Raw genomic sequence first — 18,073 nt, 5'->3', positions numbered from 1 at the left:
CCCCATTCCCTGGCTCCAGGCCTGCTTCCTCCATCATCAGACTCAGCAGTCCCTCTCCTGTTTCCACCATCTGTATCCCCGACCCCACCCCACCGTCATGTCTCTCCTCTGCTCCTTTCCTGCTTTTAAGCACTCCTGTGACCACCCTGGAGCCACCCCGAGAATCCAGGATCCTCTCTCCTACGTTAAAGTCAGCAGATTAGGAATCTCAACTCCCCTGCTAAGCCCCTTCCCAGCAGCACCTGGATCACTGCACGCTGGGTGGGACTCTTGGGGGATATTTTTAAAATTCTGCCTCCTAGCTCCCTCCACACCCACGTTCACATCAAAATGACAAAATTTAAGGTTCTCCTGAGTGACTGTTCGCAGCAAAGGGATTTGTTTCCATTTCTGAGACAATATGTGCAGAGATAATTCTGTGTTATTTACACATTGGGTGTTTACGCCTTGCAGACCCCATTATACATATCTTTAGGAATACTCTTTACATAAATTAAGATGATTTGTCTCTTTCCTGAAAACAGCAACATGCCACACATTCTGGATGAAAATGAGGGATTGTTTACATCAGGGACCAAATTAAACTCTTGGAGAATTCTGAAGTAGGATAGATGGAAATGTGCTCGAGTCTGTGGCATATTTTAGGTTTCCTAGGAACCTCCTTGTCAGTATAACCACAAATTAATATTGCCAAACTAGTTAATTATGAGATCATCTAGTATCTTAATATGTGTCTGAGATTCTCTGGCATTTAACAGAGAAAGGAATCCTAAACACGTATTATCTTCCTCGGTGGGCTTGCCCAGGACCACCTCTGTCACTTGGGAAGACGGATCACCCCCACGTGGTGGAGGTCTGGTGCTGGGCTCAGAGGATATGGATTCCTTTTTTTTTTTTTTGACTGCGCTGGGTCTTCACTGCTGTGCCTGAGCCTTCTCTGGCTGCGGAGAGCGGGGGCTCCTCTCTAGTTGAGATGTGTGGGCCTCTCATTGTGGGGGCTTCTCTCGCAGGGCACAGCTCCAGGCTGCAGGGCACACATGTTTAGCTGCCCTGCAACATGTGGAACCCTCCCGGACCAGGGATCAAACCTGCGTCCCCTGCACTGGCAAGGGTTCTTATCCTCTGTACCGCCAGGGACGTCCCCAGAGGGAATGGATCCTATTTTCCCCCTCCAGTCCTCCTCCCCTCCTGGCTGGGCCAAGTTCTGTGTTCTCAAGCCTCAGTCTTACTATCTGGGAATAATTCTGACTAGGCTTTAAAATGAAGTAGCATTGAAGAAGATAATTTGTGAATCAGGAAGAGTTAGATACCTGCTATTTAAGGGCTTTCCAGGTGCCTCAGTGGTAAAGAATCCGCCTGCCAATTCAGGAGCCCCAGGGTGGGGTGGGTTCGATCCCTGGGTGGGGAAGGTCCCCTGGAGCAGGAAATGGCAGCTCACTCCAGTATTCTTGCCTAGAGAATCCCACAGACAGAGGAGCCTGGCGGGCTACAGTCCACAGGGTTGCAAAGAGTCAGACACAACTGAAGTGACTTAGCACACACACAAGTTAAGGATAAAATGTTAAAGTAGCATCTTTGATTCAGTGGACATGAATTTGAGCAAACTCTGGGAGACACTGGAGGACAGAAGAGCCTGGCGTGCTGCAGTCCAGGCGGTTGCAAAGAGTCAGACATGACTTAGCGACTGAGCAAGTTAAGCAACCATAGAGAGAGAATCCACACTTGTTCTGACAACTTCTGGAACCAGTATAGAGGAGATGGGGTTTCTCACCTGAAGCTTCTCTGCAGGGGCTAATCTTGAAATCAAAAGCAAAAAAGGTGGGGTTCGCCTCGCCATTTCTTCAGCCCTGGAGCAGCTTCTTTGAGGGGGGGTGTGGGCTCCCCAGTCTCTGTGTCACTGCTTCCCAGTCAAGAGCCTGAGAGTGAAGCTCTTATATAATGAGGATGCTCCTGGCCTTTCCCGGGTTCGACTGTTTCTTTGCTTTGGAGAGAGAGGCACACACATTTGCCCTTTGGGACTTGTCTGTGAAACCCACCCTCAGGAAATACGATGCTGCCTGCAAACTGAGCTTGGCTGTCTCTCCAAACTGGGAACCCTCGTTTGCTCCGTGGCTCCGGTTCCCTGAGTTCTGCTTCCTTCCCAGGGATAAGAGCATCTTTAGGATGGCCCTTCCTCACCCTCCTAGTTCAGCCCTGGTTTAGAAAAAGTGAAAGTTAGGGTTTTGACTCTTTGCCAGCCCATGGCCTATACAGTCCATGGAATTCTCCGGGCCAGAATACTGAAGTGGGTAGCCTTTCCCTTCTCCAGAGGATCTTCCCAACCCAGGGATCTTACCCAGGTCTCCCGCATTGCAGGCGGATTCTTTACCAGCCAAGCCACAAGGGAAGCCCAAGAATACTGGAGTGGGTAGCCTATCCCTTCTCCAGAGGATCTTCCCAACCTAGGAATCGAACTGGGGTCTCCTGCATTGCAGACGGATTCTTTACCAACGGAGGTCTCAGGGAAGCCCTCTGGTTTAGGAAACTCAGAAGCTGACGCCATGCAGCTTGCATAAGACTCCCTCTATCCCGTGTTCCCTTTCATGGGGAAGGGACGCTTGTCCCCTAGGGACACAAGGTTGTGAGGGAGCCAGGTGTCTGTGAGGCTGTGGCCACAGACAGCACCCGCTGGGCAGCCTCCTTCTTTCTCCTGCTTTGTCCTTCACTGGCGGCGGCGCTGAACGCGGGGCTGGCGGGTGGGGCCCGCACAGTGAGCATCCTTCCTGAGAGGGGATTTCCTGCCCGCTCTGCCCCCATGCTGCCCTCCCCATCCTACCCCAGCCTCCACCATCCTGCCCCAGCCTCTCTCCTCCGGCTTCTCTGGAGGGGCTGGTGCCCCACACGCGGGTCCCCCACCCTTCTCTCCTCCGGCTTCTCTGGAGGGGCTGGCACCTCCACTACTTAGCGGGTGCCCCCACACGTCCGCCCTTCTCTCCTCCGGCTTCCCTGGAGGGGCTGGCACCTCCACTACTTAGCGGGTGCCCCCACACGTCCGCCCTTCTCTCCTCCAGCTTCCCTGGAGGGGCTGGCAGTGGGGCCACATGAGTGTCCATGCAGTGTCCCCCCTGGAGCAGCCCTCTGGTGCTGTGGGGGCTGGGGCTCCCCTTCCCCCCCCAACCCCCGCCCCCAGAAAGGATTATGACACGGGCCCTTCCCCCCGCCGGCTGGTGTCTGGACCCTGCAGCTCTATCCTTTGCTCCCAGTTCTGTCCCAGGGGACCCCCTTCTCCCTCAGGACCCAACCCATCTCCACCCAGGGGCACCTTCTTTGACACATTCTGCAGGGCTCCTGGCTTGGAGAGGCTCCAGCCACCTGGAAGGGTCACACTGGGGGCATCAGGGCAAGGGTATCTCCCTCCGGTGCCCAAGACAGGGTCTTCTGAGAGGCTGGACCGTCCCAGGGACCACCCTCAGGGTCCTTGCCAAGGCAGAAGCTCCTGGAAGGAGCTCTGGTGTCAGTCATTTAAACTAAGCCCTGAAACCACGTGATTTCTTACAGAGGCAGTAAGTATAGACTCCTGATGCTCCAGTGACAGTGGCCCCTGAGCCTCAGACGTGCAGCTTCTGGGGCTCAGTCTCCTGGTGCCACAGAGCATTGTGTGGGTGGGGGAAGTTGGGGTGCTCTTTCCTTGGCCCCCCAGACTGCAGCCCAGTCCATCATGTTTCACTGAACACAACCCACCTCTTATCTCTTACATACATTTGAAAATGACTCTCTGTACGACATCCCAGGAGATCTGATGTCACCTTTTAAATAGTGACTGTACTGTATTCTATGTGATACTCGAAGACAGTCTTACAAGCAATCACAGCACGGTAGAGGTGATCCTGTAATGAAGTTCACGTCAAGACTATTTTGTAAATGCCTGTGAATTGGGGCATTTGTCTTTTAAGTAAAATGTAATTTGAAACTTGACGTTATTTGACCTGTTCATTCGACATTCATGGTGTTTAATTAAGAGTGGCCAGTGTGTGTGTGTATATATGTACATCACACACAGACGTGTACCTGAGTTTGTCTGGATCATCAACCCTTTTGAAGAGAGAGCTGATTCTGACTCTGAGGCTAGTGGCTGTTGTAACTCTCAGAACTGCTTACCAGACTCACTGACTGCTCAGAACCATTCTCTGATATTCTAGCGGCTGTTAGCTGGGAATTTCTAATTCCAGTTCAGTTTAAAGATGGCCAAGTGTTTGTTGCTGTCCTGTAAAAGGCAGAAATAATGATTCTTGGTACAGTGGATGTGGCCTGTGTAGGAACCGTCAGGAGTATTGAGAGCTGAGACTCATAATCCCTACGTCTATATGCTTTTCCTTTCATAGGCAATTCCATCCTCCTGCAGACAGAGCTCTGATGTTTTTATGCCTGAAAAGGCTTGGAAAACAAACACAACACAGAATTAAAGGTGCCGATGCTGGTGTGTGTGCTAAGGCACTTCAGTCGTGTCCAGCTCTTTGCAACCCCATGGACTGTAAGCCCACCAGGCTCCTCTGTCCATGGGGTGCTCCAGGCTAGAATTCTGCAGTGGGCTGCCGTGCCCTCCTCCAGGGGACCTTCCCGACCCGGGGATCGAGCCTGTGTCTCTCATATCTCCAGCCTTAGCAGGCGGGTTCTTTACCACTAGTGCCTCCTGGGAAGCCTGATTGCGAGGCTCTGGCTGCAGAATTTTTATGAATGGGATTAAGGTCTTAAACGTGTGATTTAAATTCATGTCCGACTCTTTTTCGACCCTATGGACTGTAACCTGCCAGGCTCCTCTGTCCATGGGATTTCCTAGGCAAGAATACCGGAGTGGGTCTCCATTCCCTTCTCCAGAGGATCTTCCTGACCTAGGGATCATACCCAAGTCTCCTGTATCTCCTGCATTGCAGGCGGGTTCTTTACCCACTGAGCCACCAAAGAAGTCTCTTAAACTATATTTTTTTCAGGTAATAATGCTCTTTTTAAAAATCTGCATAACCTTAACCTCACCTCGGGAAGAAATCAAGGGCACTTTGTCATGAATCATTTGGTGCCTTTCCAGCATCCTATACAGTTCACTCATGTTGGAATTGGTGAAAATCAGGTGATCTGCAAATCTGCACTTGCCCAAATAAAACTATGAGCATAATTTGTAGATAGAAACCTAGACTTTCTGAGCTGAATGGAAGTTCTAGCAATTGCCCAACCAGAGATGACATATTGCTCATAAAGAGGCAGAAATCCCAAGGATCAGTTCTCACCCAAGTAGAACCAATATCTCAGCTGGGGGAAAAGGGAATTTCTTGAGTGTATCTTTTTATTTTTTTCATTGAAGTACAGTCAATTTATAGTGTGTTAATTTCTTCTGTACAGCAAGGTGTCTCAGTTATGCATGTATATGTTCTTTTTCATATTATTTTCCATTATCCCAGAATATTGAGTATGCTATACCCTGTGCTAGACAGTAGGACCTTGATGTTTATCCATTCTATGTATACTAGTTTGGTGTGTGCCTTTAATAAAGCACTTGTGAGTGTGTGTGTGCCTGTGTGTGGACTCGATAGCTCCTACCTAGAGGTATTAATAAAGATGTATCGCTAATATTCAATTTGATAATACTATCTCATGTTTTTAAACATTTACTTTTCTTTGTTTATCTTTGGTTGCGCTGGGTCTTCGTTGCCACACATGGGCTTTTTCTGGTTGTGGTGAGTGGAGGATAACTTCGCGGTGGTGCGGGTTCTTCTCGTTTCGGCGCCTTTTCTTTTGCAGAGCACCGGCTCTGGGGCGCATGGGCTCAGTTGAGGTTCCTGGCCTCTAGAGTAATGACTCAATAGTTATGCTGCACAGGCTTAGTTGCTTTGAGACACATGGGATCTTCGCGGACCAGGGATCAAACCCATGTCCTCTGTGTTGGCAGGCAGATTCTTATCCACTGTCCCACCAGCTGCTGCTGCTGCTATGTCGCTTCAGTCGTGTCTGACTCTGTGTGACCCCATAGATGGCAGCTCACCAGGCTCCCCTGTCCCAGGGATTCTCCAGGCAAGAACACTGGAGTGGGTTGCCATTTCCTTCTCCAACGCATGAAAGTGAAAAGTGAAAGTGAAGTCGCTCAGTCGTGCCTGACTCTTTGGGACCCCATGGACTGCAGCCCACCAGGCTCCTCCGTCCATGGGGTTTTCCAGGCAAGAGTACTGGAGTGGGGTGCCATTGCCTTCTCTGTACCACCAGAGAAGTCCTCATATTTTTTTTTTAAGAAAAGCTTTCATTTTCCTATATCTCAGACTAGCTGCCTAGTAAAGTCAAGAGCCCCAGTGTACTTGTTGAATCTTGTGTGTAAAATTGCTTTCATGTTGGGACCCAATTTCTTCATTGTGAAGAGAGTTGACAAAATTTCTCAATAAAATAATAGTTGTGAACGAACCAGCCTGACAGCCCCTTAATTAGGGGGCGTGTGCTTGGAGCTGGGATCCTCTAAGCTCTAATCATGAAGCACAGCTCAGTCGTGACTAACTGCTGGTTATAATGGACATTTTTAAAGTAATCTTATGTTTTCTTTGATCCAGAATATTTTTAGAATTGACATTACTTTTTTGTTGTATATGTTTAAGTTGTAGGACATGATTTGATATGTATACACTGTGAAAGTGAAGTGCTTCAGTCGTGTCTGACTCTTTGCAACCCCTTGGACTGTATGTAGCCTACCAGGCTCCTCTGTCCATGGAATTTTCCAGGCAAGAGTACTGGAGTGGGTTGCCATTGCCTTCAAGGATTGCCGCAATCCAGCTAATTAATATACACCTGAATTGGAAAGATGCCCTGGAGAAGGGAATGGCTACCCACTCCAGTATTCTTGCCTGGAGAATCTCGTGGACAGAGAAGCCTAGCAGACTACAGTCCATGGGGTCACAAAGTGTTGGACACGACTGAGCGATCAACACTTTAACTCTTTACGTTAAGTGATTACCTTTTAGTGTTTGTGTGGTGAGAACGCTTGAGCTCTACTCTCTTAGCAAATTTTAAGTATACAGTACCGTGTTATTAACTATAGTCACCATGCTGTGCGTTAGATCCCTAGAACTTACTTATCATGTAACTGAAAGTGTCTACAGATGACATCTCTCCATCTCCCCCATCCGCAGCCCCTGGCAACCACCTGGCAGTCAACTCTTTGCTTCTGAGTTCAACTTTTTTAGATTCCACATATAAGTGAGATCATACAGTATTTGTTTTTCTGTGTCTGGCTTATTTCACTCAGCGGAATGAAGTCCTCCAGGTTTACCCACGTTGTTGCAAATGGCAAGATTTCTTTCTTTCTTCAAGGCTGAGTAATATTCAATCATCTCTGTCTCGATATATTTATATATAAATGCAATGAACATGGGGTTGCAGATACCTCTTTGAGATAATGATTTCATTTCCTTTGGATATTTACCCAGAACTGAGATTACTGGATCAATATTACTTTTCTCTTTACTTTTTTTTAAAGCAGCATTGTGGTACATTTCACATGGTATTACCTCTTAGTATTCTTTTTTGCTATGGATGGAAGTGTGTAAATTGATGAAATTAGTATCCTTGCTTCTGCATTTCAAATTGGAAAAACAGAAACAGAGCCCATCACCTCTGTTAAGGTAATATCTCCACCCTCAGGCCCCAAATCTGTGTACTTCAACGTGGCATGGACCTCGAAATCCCAGGGTGCTCCAGGTTGGTGTGAGTTAGGATGTCCTGATATCAGACCTTTTGTGAAAAACTCGAGGAACCTGATGTGTGGGGCCTGCTACCCCAGACAGCTGCTTCCTTCTCCAAACAAAATTGTAAATGCCTTTCTGAACAAAAGCTATGAACTAATCCCCACTGTTCATTATCTTTAAATAGCACAACATTCCAGGGAAGTGCCTTTCCAGGTATTTCGGCAAGTGAAACACTTGTTTGTGCTTCATGGTACAGCTTTTTCAGTAAAATGACTTAGAACTTTTCCCTCCTATAAATGAAAGGGAATCAATCCTTCAACTGTAGGATTCTTTGGGGGATTTTTTTTTAAATTCTTTCATCCTTCTTTTTTTTTCGAACGTTCTAGTCTCCTATAGCAAAAGCAGGCAGGACATGATTAACTGTGGAAGATGACTCCAGGGTGCAGTTTTCCAAAAAGGAATCTCAAACTTTAGATCTAGTTATTCCAGAAAAAAACAAAACCAGGAAGAGGCCCACGCACAGGATTGTTTGTGATCGCCAGCCATGCAGTGCACATTTTTTTAAATTATTTATTTTCAATTGGAAGATAATTGCTTTACAATGTTGCGTTGGTTTCTGCCTTACATCGACATGAATCACACATAGATATACACATGTTTCCTCCCTCCTGACCCTGTCTCCCACCTCCCACCCCATCCCAGCCCTCTAGGTTGTTAGAGAGCCCCAGTCTGAGCTCTCTACAGCAAATTCCCACTGGCTGTCTGTTTTGCATGTGGTAATGTATGTTTCCATGCCGGCCCCTCAGCTCATCCCATCCTCTCCTTCTGTGTCCACAGTCTGTTCTCTGAGTCTGCGTTTCCACTGTGCAGCACACGCTTTGAAGGGTCCGTTCAGCCCAGGTCACTGTATCTCCTTGCAGGGGACTTGAGGGGCGAGAAGCATGGCCCAGTGCTCGCTGGGATTCTAGTCCAGGTGGGCAGGCAGTTCAGATACGTGAGAAGTGGAAAGCAACCTCGGAGACTTTTCCACATGGGCAGGGTGGGGACAGTGCCTGGAGGAGCAGAGGGAAGAGATGGGCAGCAAAGTGGACCCATGTGGTTGTCATTTCGGGGGCTCTGAAGAGCTCTGGTACCACAGTCCCTTATGTCTCGGTGCAGAGGAGGATTCAGGGAGAGGCAGTGATAGGTGAGAAGTGATTTATTAGAATAGGACACTCGTGAGGCCTACAGTGGGGAAGGCAAGAGATGCCACGCCTGAGAACTTAGTGGGCTCTGGTTTTATAATCAAAAGAAAAGTGGGGGAGGCAGAAGAGCTTCTTTGTCTTTCTTGAGTAGATGTCATGCTCCCACCATCACCTCCTCCTCCAGGCTGAGCAGGGGGATTTTCTTGTCTCTGTGTGGTCAAGCGAGGTCCACAAATTGCTGTTTTTCACATGTGCAGAGAGCGTGTCCTAGGGATCATTACCCTTCAGAGCTCACTGGGCAGCTTGTGGGTCTCTTGCCACCGTGGTTTTGTTGTGCTGGGGGCTTGTCTCGTCCTTCTGCCTCCTGGTTCTGTTGCTGAGCAAGCCTGCTTGGTTTTGTGGTTAAGCAAAGCTGCTTTCTTGAGGAATCACTAATTTACAGGGGTCGCCCATATTTTTCCATCCACAGTCCCCTAGTGGGATTCACTATTTAATCACCTACTTAGTCCCTTTACTCCGTCCCTGTCAAGAGGAGAAGCAGGTGGGGACAGCCCACACATACTTCTGGTCCACTCCGCACGTCCATTCCCAGAACATCTTTCTGAAAACTCTGCCCTGACTTGGGTGCTTCCTTGATTAAACACCCTGGAGGCCCCTTGTCATCCTCGTGCAAGGATCCTATCTTCTCAGCCCCAGGGTCAAGTTCCAACCAGGCCCCTCCTGACCTCTGACCGCCCTGCCCCCAATCCCGCCATCCTCTGCATGCTCTCTGGCTCACTCCCTCCTCGTGAGCAGCCCCTGGCACTCAGAAGGGGCCCAGCACGAGCCTGGGAACCAACAGTGAAGGGCCTCCCCAGGGGTCCATGCGGGGCAGGACATCGGCCGGGAGGAGGCAGTGAGCTGGCAGAGGCAGGCATTTGTCTGCAGGAGCTCCAGGAACAGGGCTGGACCAGATGGGAGGGAGGGGCAGGGCTGGTGGAAGCAGGAGGCTCTGCAGTGTCCACAGGCATCAAGGTCAAGGTCAAGGTCAAGACCATTTAAAAGGCTAGACTTGCGCCAGGCTGCAGAAAGTGCACTGATTCTGGATGTCTCCAAATGTTAAAGTCGAGAACTTCAGATTAAACTTTCTTTCCAGCTAGAATCGCCTTCTTCCTCGCCCTGGCATTCCTGGACAGCCAGTGCTCATGGGAGCGATTTCCGGCATGCCCATTCTGTCCTATGCCCTGTCCCCTAGTCCTGGCTGAGGTCACGGGGCGCAGGCCTGGAAGGCAGGTGTATTCGGGCACCAGGAGAGCAGGGGTGGGAAGAGCAGCACCAGCCCTGACCACAGGGGGCGTCCTGCTCAGGGTAAGCCTGGTGGGGTGGGGGCGGGGAACATCTGATTTTTCAAGATAAATGGCCATCTCTTTTGTGTATGTATATGATATAATTTTAAAATGCAGACAACTGAGTAGGATATTCTTTATACCAGGTGAGCTAAACAGGCTGTATCTCCTGGCTGCATGTGGTCTCTGGGCAGTCGCTTTCTCCTCCCATAACTGATTCATTCCTGGTTCATTTCTTTACCTCTGGAAATCCATCCCTCTGTCCTTTCCACAGTGCACCTCTGCCTCCTCCATCTCCCTAAGTCCCCACGGGCATCCTCGAAGGCTCTGTCTTTATATCCAGGCTCCTTTGACTCATGGATTCAGGCCCCAGGCGCCCTTGCCTGCAGCCAGGTGATTTGAAGAGTGGGAAACAGGTAAGGCGGCAAGGCAGCCCAGCCCTCCCCCAGGCCAAGTGCAGAGCTGATGCGAGGCTGTAGACTCTGTCCCTAGAAAGAGAAAAAAAAGGCAAAGGAGACAAGCAAAATGTTGTCACTTAGCTGCCACGCTGAGCATCTTCTTATAATATCTCACAGAGAAAAGTAGGTCAGCATCGCCCAGTGCAGCCTGGTTTTCCTGCATGTCAACTGTATGCAGACACTCCGCTTGACCTGCCAGGGAGCCCGAGACCGCCCGGCTGGAAGTAATAAGAGGAGACCCTCACGTTGTAGGAAGGCATTTTAAGGAAAGAGAATCCAGGAATCTCACTCCCTCTGCTTGTGATCAGAGGCTGTAAAAATGATTAGGGCTGGAAGAGGACTGAGGAAATGAGGGAGTCATGGGGGTGGGTGCTGGGTACTGGCCTGTCTGTAGTGAAATTTAATAAAGTAAAAATTTTTCATTCACTTGTATGATAGCCTTGATTTTGAAAATTGAATTAACTAACAGGCCCATGCCTTTGAAAGGTCAACTGGATCAAATTCAGTTTGACCCTTTGTCTTTAGATCTGAAAGCCAAGCCATGCGAAGAATCCATCAACAGAAGAATGGATAAAGGAAATGGGGTCTGTCCACGCAATGGAGTATTATTCAGCCTTGAAAAGGGAATGCTGACACAGCTATAGTAATGGGTGAACCTTGAGGGCTCATTGAGATTAGCTGGACACAGAGGATGAACGCTGTGTGATTCCACTCAGGGGAGGTCCCTAGGATCATCAAAGTCACAGAGACAGAAAGCAGAGAAGAGGTTCCCGGAGGCTGGAGGAGGAGGGGATGGGAAATGTTCAGTGGGTGTGGGGTTTCCATTTGGGAAGACGAAAAAGTTCTGGAGATGCTGGTGGTGAAGGTTGCCCTGTGAAGGGACTTAATGCCACTGAACTGTACACTCAAAAAGGCTTAAAATAGTAAATTTTATGTTCAGTCTATGTTGAAAGTGAAAGTCACTCAGTCATGTCTGACTCTTTGTGACCCCATGGACCCTACAGTCCATGGAATTCTCCAGGCCAGAATACTGGAGTGGGTAGCCTTTCCCTTTTCCAGGGAATCTTCCCAACCCAGGGATCGAACCCAGGTCTCCTGCATTGCAGGCGGATTCTTTACCAACTGAGCCACAAGGGAAGCAGTCCCCACCACAATTTAAAAATTCCTACCAGCGCCAGAATCTGAGGACAGCATCTGGGAAACTCCAAACTCTTTTTTATCACACAGACAGGGTTCTTGAGAATTATTTTCTTCCCTCTTCAGTCTAGCAGAAACCTCAGTGATCTTTTTTCTCCGTTTTATCCGTCTCTTGTTGCTCAGCCAGGTACTACCACATCCTGTCCTAACAAAAGCAGTAAGATTCTTTAAACTTGATAAGAGGCCTTTTAAGGAAACCCTCTCTGCATTTGTGGTTCCAAGCAGAATGTGGTCCTGTCTGCATCAGCTTTGGATAAATGGATGTTCATCTCTAAAAATCAGGACCGTGTCAAAAGGCTCTCATTCTTCCCCTGGCCAATCTTGGCGCGTCTGTGACGTCTGTGTGGAGGAACAGTGTCCAGCTGGTCCCCACCTAGCTGCTGCCTCCCACTGGACCCGGGATCCTCCCACAGGGGCCCCCGGGATCCCTCCAGTTCTGGTTCCTGTTCTGTTGACTCCTGGAGTTCCCTGCCCTGTGTCCTCCCACACTTGGAAGGAAGGGCAGGGAAGGAGGGGCGGGGCTTGGGAGCACCTCACTCAGAGTCTTTGTTGGGAGGGAGCACAGTGCAGGCCCCGCCCCACCCAGGCCAGGCTGCAGGCACCTGAGGACCCCCACCCCAACCTGGCCCCCCGGGAGTCTTGCTGCCTGGAGAGGTCTGGAGGTCTCCTAGCTGGAGAGGTGCCCCCGATCTCGTTTCTGAGACAGATGGAGCTGGGGAGGAGACTTGCACCACTTTATTCTGTGCTGTGGCTGGCACTTCCCACGGGGGTTTTTCTGTCCTCCTTTGACTCCGATAGAGCTGGGGAGGCCCTGCTCTTGGGTAGCTGGACAGGCGGACTGGGCTGGCAGTGGCCCTGCCCGGAGCTGGGCCTGCCCACTGGGGTGGGCAGTGAGGGCTGGGGTGGGGAAGGCACATGGAGGAGTCTGCCGCTCAGGCTGCAGACTTTGGGGAAGGGGGAGGAGGGGTCCCTGTCGGGGACCGGGGCTGGGGAGCCTGGTGAGGAGCCCTGCGGCTGTCCCAGCAAGTCAGGGGTGGGGGGAGCTCAAGAGAAGACAAAGGGGTCCCTATCAGGGACACATATCAACCAGTGGACGGGGTGGAGGGAGGCTGCAGAGCAGGGCCCCACTGATGGCAGGGCTGAGATCCAAGTGCACAGAGGGTGCCCTGGGGATCTAGGAAAGCAGCCTAGGGATAAAGCAGGACTTAGGACTAAGAGGAAGACCTTAGCTGCTGTCATCATAATGAGAGCGCCGTGAGGCCCAGGTGAGCAGCTCTGGGATGCAGACGTTGATTGGACGGGTGGCTGGATGCAGGAGCAGGGAGAGGTGGGTGGATAGGTAGGTGTGTGAATTACCCCTGGATGCGAAAGTTGATGAAGCTGGAAAAGGAGCCAAGATCAGATCATGAAGGGCTTGTAAGGAGCCTGGGGACAGTGCGGAAAGCCACATGCGGAGTTTAAGCAGGAGATCTCTGTGTCTGAGTGTCCCTTCTGGCTCCATGTAGGCAAGAGGCTGCTGGAAGCCAAGAACAGTTGGAAGAGGAGCTGTGGGGAGAGGCCACGTGGGTGCCCTGCAGTCAGGTTGAGGGACATGAGCATGCTGCCAGTGGGCCAGGTCCATGAATTAATTCAGGAAGCAGAGCTCTCAGGATGCAGTGTCTTAGTTAGATCACTAAGTTAGTTAGTCAGATGACTAGTTAGATGACTGGAGTAAGAGCAGGAGGCATCAGGACAGCCTCCAGTCAACTGGACAGCTTGGGGGGGCAACACCACCTTGCCCGGGGGCCGCGGGAGGGAGGGGGTAAGGTTGGCAAAACGGAGGGGTCGTTGGGAGGCTCACAGCGTCTGCAGGCGCGATGGCGTCCATCTGGCAGCCAGCACCTCCTCTCCTGGGCCCTGAGGGCCTGCCCTGCCCTCGCTCACGTCCCTACGTCCCCCAAGCTCAGCTCAGGGGGTTTGAAGATGGACTCACCGGTCTCCCCCTTCCGCCTCTGAGCCGAGCCACCTCCGTGACACGGCCTCGGGGAGGTGGGTCAGGTGTCCCCAGGCCCGTCCCAGGGGCCAGGCCGCCGGGAGACGAGGGCCTGAGCGAGGCTTCCTCTCGGAGTCCTGACGGTGGGGGCCGGAGCCATTCTGTTTTCCTGTCGGTGACACACTTCCTTCCCCGACGCGTCACCCGCTCCCTGTCTGCTCGCTCTGAGGTGGACGGACATGCAGGCGTGTGCTCTGTGTATCTGTCCCCATCCCTCCTGACTCTGGGCCTTCTCCTGGTCCTGTGCTGTAGCTGAGGAGAGGGTGGGGCGTCACCTCTGGGGGCCACTGGCCTTGGATCTGAGTGACCCCGTGAGCCTGAGGCGTCTCTGAGGGACTCTGAGAGGGGTCTGCTGTGCGGAGGCCCAGGCTTGAGGGAAGCCCCAGAGGGATGGGGGTGGGTCAGGGTCAGGAGAAGGACTCCCCATCTGTCCCGTGGGAAGGTGAGGGCTGACAGGCCAGGCGCGTCAGGAGGCGGTGGGGCTCCTCCAGCTGCCTGGGTCAAGCTGATAATCCGCTGCTGTGACAGAAGAAAGAGGGGCCTCCTTGTTCCTCATGGTGACTCCAGAAATACATTTGCTGCCCTCGGCGCTTCTGAGACCATCAGAGGTGACTCACAGGGTCCCCGATGATCTTCCCGACAAAGTAGCTGAGCTGCACTCAGTGGGCCCCTCTTGTCAGAGTCCAGTTGGAAAGATTAGCCAGGACATGGGAAAGCAACCTAGATGTCCATGGACGGGTGAATGGATAAAGAAGGTGTGGCACATATATACAGTGGGACATTACTGAGTCACGAAAAAGAGTGAAATCATGCCATTTGCAGCGACATGGATGGATCGATAAATTATCCTACTGAGTGAAGTCAGTCAGAGAAAGGTAAGGATACAGACGGCGCCTCTCATATGTACAATCTAAAAGAGACAGCACAAGTGAACTTATTCGTAAAACAGACTCACAGATGCGGAAAACAAACTTACGGTTGGAAAACAAACTTATGGTTTCCAAAGCGGAAAGGATTAGGGGAGGGATAATTTAGAGGTTTGGGATCAGCAGACAGACCCTACTATACATAAGACAAATAAGCAACAAGTACCCATTTATGTATAGCACAGAGAACTCTACGCTCAATATTCTATAATAACCTATATGGAAAAAGAACCTGAAAAATATCAATATATGTATACCTGTACCTGAATCACTTTGCTATATACCTGAAGCTAACACAATGTTATAAGTCAGTTATACTCCAATATAAAATAAAAGGTTAAAAAGGAAAGATCCCATAAGCTCAGCGCATCCTGAGAAAACCCACATCAAACTTTAGTTCTCGAACTTCCCTTATCTCGCTTCAAAGGAATTTCAATTTTCTCTATTTACTGTCCCAGAAATGTGGTAACGTTGTTCGGTTGCTAAGTCGTGTCTGATTCTTTGCAACTCCTTGGGCTATAGCACGCCAGGCTCCTCTGTCCTTCACTATCTCCCAGAGTTTGTCAGATTCATGTGCAGTGAGTCAGTGATGCTATCTAACATCGTTGGTGCTTAATGTTGGGAAAATTGTCCTCGGGACAAATTGTCGTGGTGTGAATGAAATGCTGCTTCTAAAAGTTTCCATGTTTATATTGAAGGATAAACACATAAAATGTTTTGAAAGCCTCAAATGATTAAAAATAAATGTGTGCCAATTTAGCTTCAGTAACAAATTACTTAGGTATTTGGTGGGAGATTCTGCCACAAGGCCTAAACACAAAGCAAAAATTGCATTGAACACATGGCGGGTGAGAGTGTGATAGCCATTCATGCCATTACAGAGCAGTATTGATCACCTCCTCAGTGGCCAGTCCTGCTCAAGGCTATAGGAAGAAAGAGATGCGAAGTCAGACCCTCTGCCTTCATTTCAGGACCAAGTCCCTTGAATGGCAAGGAGATCAAACCAGTCAATCCTAAAGGAAATTAACCCTGAATATTCATTGGAAGGACTGGTGCTGAAGCTGAAGCTCCAATACTTTGGCCACCTGATGCGAAGAGCTGACTCATTGGGAAATACTCTCATGTTGGCGAAGATTGAGGACAGGAGGAGAAGGGGGTGACAGAGGATGAGATGGTTAGATAGCAGCACTGACTCAATGGGCATGAATTTGAGCAAACTCTGGGAGATGGTGATGGACAGGGGAGCCTGGTGTGCTGCAGTCCATGGGATTGTAAAGAGAGGACACAACTGAGTGACTGAACAGCAACAACAAGTAGGAACAGGTGCACAAAGATGTTTCCTGTGGCAAAAGATGAAAATTATTTTAAAAATGTGAAGGTCCGTCAATAGGGAAAGGTTGATAAAAGACTGTCTCCACTTCAGCATCATGGACCATGATGCAGCCCTTTGGAGGCATCTGTCAGATCTGGAGAGGCTGGCAGGGTCGGGGGGGTCTGCAATGCTTCATAAGTGAGAAGAACAAAATACACAAATGCATCATTATCCCAAAGCCTGCACCCGTGAGCACTTGTCCTTCTGTACTTGTGGGCAAGGACAAAGATATTCAGGCACACACTGTGGGTTATCACGTGTCTGCACTGGATCGCATGTGCTTTAAAATTTAGTATACAAACTAAAATGGCATTACCCTGGAACCAGGAGTGGGAAGAACACGGTTGGTGGTGGATCACTGAAACTCAGTGTTCTTGGAGTTCAGGGGAATGATGTGGCTGGGGAAGGTGGAGTCCTCAGGTTAGTGGGGACCTCATGATGAAGGGGTTCTCAGGCCAAGTGTTTAGGTTTTCTGCTGGGACAGCATGGAGAGCTCTGGGGAGGAGCAAGCAGGTTGAGGAGGGCAGGTCTGGGCTCCAGAGACCAGCACAGAGCCTGAGCTGGGGCCACACGCACCCCATGGCCTCTTGTTTTTGTTTTTTTAAAATAAACTTCGTTTTTTAGAACAATTTCAGGATCACAGCAAAACTGAGTGGAAAGTGAAGCGATGACTTATTTAGCCCTTGCCTCCACACGTTGTCCCCCACCAGAGTAGAACGTGTGTTCAGTTCAGTTCAGTCACTCAGTTGTGTCCCACTCTTTGAGACCCCATGGACTGCAGCACGCCAGGCCTCCCTATCCCTCACCAACTCCCGGAGTCCACCCAAACCAGTGTCCATCAAGTCGATGATGTCATTCAACCATCTCATCCTCTGTCGTCCCCATCTCCTCCTGCCCTCAATCTTTCCCAGCATCAGGGTCTTTTCAAATAAGTCAGCTCTTCGCATCAGGTGGCCAAAGTATTGGAGTTTCAGCTGCAACATCAGTCCCTCCAATGAACACCCAGGACTGATCTCCTTTAGGATGGACTGGTTGGATCTCCTTGCAGTCCAAGGGACTCTCAAGAGTCTTCTCCAATACCACAGTTCAAAATCATCAATTCTTCAGCACTCAGCTTTCTTTATAGTCCAACTCTCACATCCATACATGACCACTGGAAAAACCATAGCCTTGACTAGACGGACCTTTGTTGACAAAGTAATGTCTCTGCTTTTTAATATGCTGTCTAGGTTGGTCATAACTTTCCTTCCAAGGAGTAAGCGTCTTTTAATTTCATGGCTGCAATCACCATTTGCAGTGATTTTGGAGCCCAGAAAAATAAAGTCTGACACTGTTTCCACTGTTTCCCCATCTATTTGCCATGAAGTGATGGGACCGGATGCCATGATCTTAGTTTTCTGAATGTTGAGCTTTAAGCCAACTTTTTCACTCTCCTTTTTCGCTTTCATCAAGAGGCTCTTTAGTAATATGCTGTCTAGGTTGGTCATAACTTTTCTTCCAAGGAGCAGGTGTCTCTTACTTTCACGGCTGTACCTGTGTTACAGTCAGTGAACTTACGCTGACATGTGTCGTCCAAAGTCCATGTTTACGTTAGGGTTTCCTCTGGATGTTATACTCTTTGGGTTTTGACAAATGCATATGGCGTGTGTCCACAGTTACAGTGTCCTATATAATTGTTTCGTTGCCCTAAAAACCCTCTTGGCTCTGTCTCTTCATCCCTCCTTCCTTCCTAACCCCTGGCAACCCCTGATCTTTATTCACTGTCTCATCATTTTGCCTTTTCTAGAATGGCACATGGTTGGAATCACACCTACGTGTAGCCATTTCATATTGGCCTCTTTCACTTACTGATGTGCATTTAAGATTCCTCCATGTTTTTTCC

The 18,073-nt window shown here is 49.7% G+C and overlaps 1 protein-coding gene and 1 long non-coding RNA gene across 4 annotated transcripts in view; one reads left to right on the top strand and one right to left on the bottom strand.

The window, feature by feature from the left end:
- The window catches only part of PTPRE (protein tyrosine phosphatase receptor type E), a 180,216-nt gene that overhangs the window by 25,718 nt on the left and 136,425 nt on the right, over window positions 1-18,073 (top strand). The window lies entirely within an intron of this gene.
- LOC138985774 (uncharacterized) lies at window positions 9,150-13,970 on the bottom strand. The gene is made up of 3 exons (XR_011462728.1): window positions 13,834-13,970; window positions 11,834-12,006; window positions 9,150-10,694 (listed from the first exon to the last, which is right to left on the bottom strand). It is a non-coding gene; the product is annotated as an uncharacterized lncRNA (long non-coding RNA).

Source organism: Bos mutus, chromosome 26, assembly GCF_027580195.1.
Source record: "Bos mutus isolate GX-2022 chromosome 26, NWIPB_WYAK_1.1, whole genome shotgun sequence".
Lineage (NCBI taxonomy): Eukaryota > Metazoa > Chordata > Mammalia > Artiodactyla > Bovidae > Bos > Bos mutus.
The sequence above is the reverse complement of the archived record's forward strand: the minus strand, read 5'-3'. Positions and strand labels throughout refer to the sequence as shown.